This window comes from Mandrillus leucophaeus, unplaced genomic scaffold, assembly GCF_000951045.1.
Source record: "Mandrillus leucophaeus isolate KB7577 unplaced genomic scaffold, Mleu.le_1.0 Scaffold242, whole genome shotgun sequence".
NCBI lineage: Eukaryota > Metazoa > Chordata > Mammalia > Primates > Cercopithecidae > Mandrillus > Mandrillus leucophaeus.
The window spans coordinates 3515043-3522503 of record NW_012102499.1 but is presented as its reverse complement, the minus strand read 5'-3'; the positions used below and the strand labels follow the sequence as shown (position 1 = coordinate 3522503).

The 7461-nt window shown below is 42.5% G+C and overlaps 1 long non-coding RNA gene across 1 annotated transcript in view; it reads left to right on the top strand.

Annotated features, from left to right (window-relative positions):
- Positions 1–8: 8 nt before the first annotated feature.
- Positions 9–7461, top strand: part of LOC105541647 — a 93244-nt gene continuing 85791 nt past the window's right edge. The window contains exon 1 of the long non-coding RNA XR_001006364.1: positions 9–254. This is a non-coding gene — a long non-coding RNA (uncharacterized LOC105541647). The remainder of the gene's footprint in view (positions 255–7461) is intronic.

Below are 7461 nucleotides of genomic sequence, written 5' to 3'. Positions count from 1 at the left end.
CACCCAACGTGGGGCGCTGACGCGCGCCTCCCCGGAGCCTATGGCAGCGCAGCGCCGGACGGGCCGTTCTCCCTCCCCCGTCCTCTCGCTTCCTTCTCCGCGGTCTCCTCGGTCTCCCCTCCCACCCCGGCCCCTCCTCCGCCAGCCGCGTCCTCCCGGGCTTGGTGAGGAACTGTTCCTGGAGGAGCCGCGGGACGGCAAAACCATCCAATGGGAAGAGGCGATTCGCGGAGATTGGCACTGAAGATGGGAAGGTCGGTGGGAAGGAGAGCGGCGGGGCTGGGCTGTCAATCAAAGTAACGTGGGGCTGGCTAGAGAGCGCGCAGGAGCGCGCTAGCGGGAGGGACTGGCGAGCGTGCAGCCGAGGAAGCTGGGGGCTCGAGTTAGCAAAAATCCTGCCACTTGCTCACTTTTCCCTTTAATGAAAATCCTCAGATCTAAGTGAAAGTAACTCAAAGACTAGCTGCGTAGTTTCTTATTGGAGGCGGAGGGGGGGTTTTGGTAATTCGAGCAAATGTGTTTTTCAGTGCTGGACCCCCTTGTTTGATGCTACTCTGAAAGTGAGGCCACATTCAAAAATATATCTGACGTTTGTTTTTCCTTGAGCTGCCTTTTTACGGATGTACGAGAGGGAGTGGACTGTGCACTTAGTTGGAAATGCGTAAATGAGCAACGGCACGGTTGGCGTAGGTACACCAGCCGCAGAGACGACTATGATGTCCTTCCACCCCACCCACCCCCTTTGCACCCAAAGTGGTAGGATTTGGTTTTTATTGCAGGATTTCAAGCCACTTTTCAAAAAGATCGTCCTGCCCCGTTTGGCGGGAAGGATTCCCAGGGTGCTGCCAGAACAAGGCACGCGTGTCCGCAGATGAGACGCTTTGCCCGGGGCGTGAAATCCCAGGTCTTCGTCTTAAAAGTCCAGACTTCGCGGTTAGGAGAGGAGGGGAGCGGCTGAGGTTTTTAGGAGCCTCTCAGCTACAAGACCACGAGTCTGTTTCCAATTCCTGGGAACAAAGAGAGACAATGTAATAAACCAGCACTGAGACTTGAAAAACCTGTCCCGCACACCCCACCCCCATAGTCTGGGTGGTACTCCTGAGCTGAGCTGTGTGAAGAGCTAAATGGGAAGAGTTAGGTAAATGACGTGGCTAAGGTTCTTATGAAGTAGAACTTGAGTTAAAAGGGATTTTGAGATTGTAATAATCAAGACACGCTGTATAATTAATGCTGAGAGTCTTCGGTTTTTGTGTATGTCTCTAAATACACCCACAGCAGAAAACCGGCAGTATTGCTGCATTTATACTTTTGTTTAAAGAACAGTCCAATGGAGCTACTTCCACGTGAGCAGTGAGTGAATAATGCTGGTTTAGCCAAACGGTGGTAACTTTTTCTATAAGGGCACATCTTGGACAAGTATTTATCTTATGTTGGAAACTAGTTAAGTTTTTGGTATTAATAACCCCCACGTTCCCATTATTTTACTTTCAAGAGACTTATGGGAAGGAGCTTATTTAAAGAGACATACATTTTATTTAAAGATGTGCTTTTACAGAGATCTTTTTCTTGAAATAGTTTTAGAAGTTGTTTTAGATAATACATTTCACTGTTGGAGTTGTTTTAAAATATGTATGATATTGATTTGTCTATAATTGCATCACTCCCAAATATCAATTATAAATGAAAAATAAAAAAGCTATTTTAGCCTGTCTGTACGAAGCCATAGTAAATTCTTAAACAAGTTGGGCATTGTAGCTTTGTGGTGTTCTCATTAAGTACAGTTGGGAAGGCGGCTGTATTATTCATTTTGCTAACATGGAGAACAAAAAGGAAGAAAGCACTGCCTCACTTTCTTTGGTTAAATTTGGTGATGATGAGAGTTTTGCTCGACATACAGGACTTTTTGGAATCATAGGACCCCAGGCCTTTAGCAACCTGTTTTCCTTGAAATCATCTAATGTACGAGCCACATATTCCAGTCTGCGGCCAGTTCATCCCTTATCAGCTCCAGGACTGGATAGAAAGTGCTTGGATGCCACAAGTATGCTTGTATACATGCTGTGACAACTGGAGCAACTGATACTCCTCCGCAGCTTACCCAGGCTTTACGTGGTGCCTGTATCTTGAATAACTGGCACACTCTCATTAAGTTTAAACAGAGCCACTAAAATATGCTTTGAGACAGGGCAAAAGTGTTGCTACTTCTCCTTTCCCCACCCTGCTGCCCTCAAAATCAGTTCTAAGGCATCTTTAAATGTTCTCTAATGTATCTACTCACAGACAATGTGTCTGCTCACCATATTTCCCAGTTTGCCATGAGTAAACACTGGAAATTCTCTTTTAACTAGTCTTTCCTTGCCGATAGAGTTTGAAAACACCAGGCCTTCTGATTTCCTTATAATGTAGTATCTAGTATCTACAGATCATTATGAATTTAAAATTGGAAAGCCTTTAATTGTGCGCATAAAAATGGTTGGTTTTGGTTTTTGAAGCCTTTTCTTCCCATTTAGAGCATCGTCTGTCAGAGTGGGAGAAGGCTCTGCCCTTTTCAAGGTCATATTTTCTCCATGATTGTCATGCTGTAATAATTATACTACAAAACTCTCATCAAACTGCATTACAAATGATGGTGTTTAAACAGTCAAGTAGCTTTAATCTTATGTTTTAAATAAATAATATATGTGCAGATTGCCTACAGCCTGTTTAAAAGAAAATAGTCCTCCTTATGAAATCTATAATTTTGGTCTTCCATTTAAAGCCTGTTAACCGTAATCTTCTTTACCTTTAACATTCGTATGTCAATGATGTTTTTATGTGAAATGTATGATGCTTCCACTGGAAATTTTCTCTGAAAAACACGGTACCCTTTTTATGCTCTACAGAGAAACAGAAAGATTGTCAGCTTGTTCATTTTCTTTTGATGTTTATGTGGGTATATTCCCATTCATTTGTTGCTTATTATCAAATTTTCAACTCAGCAATAGCCTAAGTAATTACAAAAGCTAGATGTTATCTAGTACAGATACTACACAAAATAGGAAAAGTTATGGATGCTGATTGTAGCAACTAGACATCTTTCAAATCTATTACTTTTTTATTTGAAATCATAATTGTAATTTTTTTTTTTTTTTTTTTTTGGAGACTGAGTCTCCCTCTGTCCCCCAGGCTGAAGTGCAATGGCGCCATCTCAGCTCACTGCAACCTCTGCCTCTTGGGTTCAAGATTCTCTTGCCTCGGCCTCCCCAGTAGCTGGGACTACAGGCATGTGCCACAACACCCGGCTAATTTTTGTATTTTTAGTACAGACGGGGTTTTGCCATGTTGGCCAGGCTGGTCTCGAACTCCTGACCTCGTGATCTGCCCGCCTCAGCCTCCCAAAGTGCTGGGATTACAGGTGTGAGCCACCACACCTGGCTAATAATTATAGTTTTTAAAAGACCACTTTTGTTGTGTTCTCTTCATTTTAGCTGAGAAATATTGCTAATTTTCTCATTTCTTTTTTTTTTTTTTTTTTTTTTTTTTTTTTTTTTTTTTTTTTTTTTGAGTCAGAGTCTCTCTCTGTCACCCAGGCTGGAGTGCAGTGGTTGTGATCTCAGCTCATTGCAACCTCCACCTCCCAGGTTCAAGCGATTCATGTGCCTCAGTCTTCTGAGCAGCTGGGATAACAGGCATGCACCACCATGCCCGGCTAATTTTTGTATTTTTAGTGGAGACAGTGTTTCACCATGTTGGCCAGTCTGGTCTCGAACTTCTAACATCAGGTGATCCGACTGCCTTGGCCTCCCAAAGTGCCAGGATTACAGGCGTGAGCCACCCTGCCCCACGTTTTCTTTTTCTTTTTTTTTTAATTGGGAGTTTTCTTAAACCTAAGAATGTAAGGTCCAGAAGAATTGTTCCCAGCATTGCTTTGTAATCTTTTTCTCCCCCACCCCTTTACCAAAGAAAAGGACAAGATGGACGTGGAGGTGGCGGGAAGAAGGCAGAGAAGGAAAAAAAAAAATCAGTAGCAGATCCATGCAGCAGTAAAACCTCAAATAAAATCACTTCCAAAGAATCTCTTGCGGTTTCACACAATATGGTAAAATTAGAGATTGCAGGAAACCAACTAAATTAAACTGGGAGCATTTGAAGAGAAATGAGCAGACTTTATGAAAATGACACATTGACTGACCAGTATGCTTTTTTATCAACAATTTCTTTGTTAAGACGAAGATCAAAGGAACCTGCATATGTTTTCATTTTGTTCTAACTAGAAAATTACATCCAGATGTTTAATAGGCATTTGGTTGGTTTTTCAGCATTGATTAGATATGTTGGTTCTGTTTGCTTACAAGTGCAGCCGGATCATTAGCTAATGCAAAGAAATGTTTGCTGTGAGTTGCTAATTAGGGCTTTTGGAAACCCTCCACGCTCAAGAACAATTTGTACAGTGGCCAGAAGAACTTGTGGGACTTGGGGAAGTTGTTCTCCCTTCTCTGTCAGAGTGGGGAGAAGCAGACAGTCCTATTCCCTAATCTCCCTTTGCCTAGGGGGATTGCGATGAGATCCCCAAGGATTGGAGTGCAAATAAATTAGGAAGAGACCACACAGGCACTCCCAAACACGGAGAGATAAATGTGCTCTTTCTGGAACCACCACTGTGCGGTCTGTTGAGGTGGGGGGAGCGAACATCTAAAACGCTGGATATTAACATGTGGAAGATGCTTGGTGCTAATGTTATCAAATACACAGCATTTTTAAGTATACTTTAGAGACAGATGGGAAAGCCCTTTATGATAAACGAGTGTACTTGAATTCATTACTGTAGTACTTATAATTAAAAATGTCTCCTTTGCAATTTCAGTACTTTCACAGGATACGAGAGACCAAGCTTGGGAACTAGAAGGCTGGGGAGAGCGAAAGGAGTGAGGGAGAGGAATTTTGGAAGCCAGGGTGAGCCTGGGAGGAAATGCAGTGTTTACTTTCACAGCCCACCCATTCGTTTACCTTGTTAAAGCCCCAGAACTTGTACAAGATTAGCTATTCACTCAGTATTCAAATAAACTGTTTGGGAATTTGAGGAACCAGGCGGATAAACTTCTTAGCCCACCAATCACGTTTTTAAAAATGCTTGACTGTGTCTGAGGCCTGCAGAAGAACACCACCTCAGCTGCGGCCGAACTTTTGTTTATTTAAGTCTATATTTCGAGAAAGATGTCAGTCTAAAATAGCATGTGTTTATAAGCAATCATAGGAGTGCAGATATAAATCCCATTGTACCACGTTCTTCTGCCTATTAATGCCCCTTCTACTCCTAAGTCTGTTTATATCTACCCCCCGCCGACCCCCCGCAACGGAGTCTTGCTCTGTCACCCAGGCTGGAGTGTAGTGGTGTGATCTCGGCTCACTGCAATCTCCGCCTCCCAAGTTCAAGCAATTCTTCTGCCTCAGCCTCCCGAGTAGCTGGGATTACAGGCACCCACCACCACACCCGGCTAATTTTTGTATTTTTTGTAGAGACAAGGTTTCACCGTGTTGGCCAGGCTGATCTCGAACTCCTGACCTCATGATCTGCCTGCCTTGGCCTCCCAAAGTGCTGGGATTACAGGCGTGAGCCACCACACCCGACCAAGTCTGTTTACAAGTAATGCACATGTACGGCACACTCCTATGTGTTAATGTTACCTGATTAATTTGGGATTTTCACACTAATAGGATATATTCATGATTAGTTTCTTTGAAGTAGTTCAAGCAGAGAGCCTTTCTGCCAGAGCTTTCCCTGTCTACCAGCGAGATGCCCCAGAAAAGCAAGAACAGTATTTTGGGGCTTGATGAAACACTGCCTGGAGTTCAGACCATAATAAAAGATCTCAGTGAAGTTTGCCCTCCCCCTCTTTTCTTTTCTTTTCTTTTCTTTTCTTTTCTTTTCTTTTTTTTTTTTTTTTTTTGTGACGGAGTCTAGCTCTATTGCCCAGGCTGGAGTGCAGTGGTGCAGTGGCGCCATCTCGGCTCACTGCAACCTCAGCCTCCTAGATTCACACCATTCTCCTGCCTCAGCCTCCCAAATTGCTGGGATTACAGGCGCCCGCCACCACAACCGGCTAATTTTATGTATTTTTAGTAGAGATGGGGTTTCACCATGTTAGCCAGGATGGTCTCGATCTCCTGAGCTCGTGATCCGCCCACCTCAGCCTCCCAAAGTGTTGGGATTATAGGCATGAGCCACTGCACCCAACCTCCTTTTTATTAACCTGTTGTAAAGTCTGAGAAAAGTTGGGATCATACACTTTTTTTAATTCATTCAGTTTAGCATTTAGCTCGACTGAAGCTGAAGAGCATTTGGTAGACAAAAGAAAAAAGTAAAGGAAGCACCTTTGATGCTCCTTCCTACATATTCACATAACAAGAGCGGACCTGGGCCCCTTAACATTCTCTGCTGAGCCGCCTTTGCTGCAGGCCTAGGACTTGCTGGGAAATCAACTTTAAACCGAGACATCTTTCCTTTCCTTTAAACGCTTTCACTTTGGCAGTATCATTTAAATAACTTTTCTTCCTGAAGCTAGCCATATCATTGAAGGGTTAAAACTTGAGTTCAACTAATTGATGATCTCTAGATGTTCTTCACAGCTGAGGGCAGGTGAACTCTGGGGATGGGAGGGGACTAGAGTGCAAGATATTCCAGATACCTTCACGTTTCCAGAATGGAAAGTTTAAGTCTAGATGAGCAAGTTAAATGGAATAAATACAGAATGCTGGGACATTCTACAAGACAGCTAGCCTGAGCTATTTAAAAAGTTAATGTCAAGAGAGACAGAGAGGAGAGAAGTGGGGAAGGACTATTCCTTAAAAACAAAGATATATAATGAAAATGCAATGTGTAAATCTTTATTGGCTCCTGGATTTAAAAAAAAAAAAAAAAACATGCAAGATGTCTTGGGCAACTTTAATTTGGACTGGATATTGTAGATAGTATAGAATTAGGGTTGTCTTTTTTTGATGTTAGAGTATTGTGGTTATTTTGGAGGATGTTATTCTGAGAAGATAAATGGTGAAACATGCAACTTCAAATAACACCTACAACTGCAAATAAGAAGTGTATGTAGAGAGAGAAAAAGAAAGCGAATTTGGCAATGTGTTAACCATTACAGAATTTCAGGATAATGTCTATAGCTGTTCATTTTACTATTCTTTCAGTATTTCTATGTTTGAAAATTTTTCATGATGAAAAGTCTGGGAAAACAATTCTAGGTTCATTGTCTACATCTCTTTTTTTTTTCATGTATTATAATGGAATTCACTTCATAGTTAAAAGATTTACTTGTAATGTTTCTAGTTTAAAAAAAAAAAAAAAGTATGAGGCAAGCCGCGGTACTCACGCCTGTAATCCCAGTACTTTGGGAGGCTGACGCTGGTGGATCACGAAGTCAGTTCAAGACCAGCCTGGCCAACATAGTGAAACCCTGTCACTACTAAAAATACAAA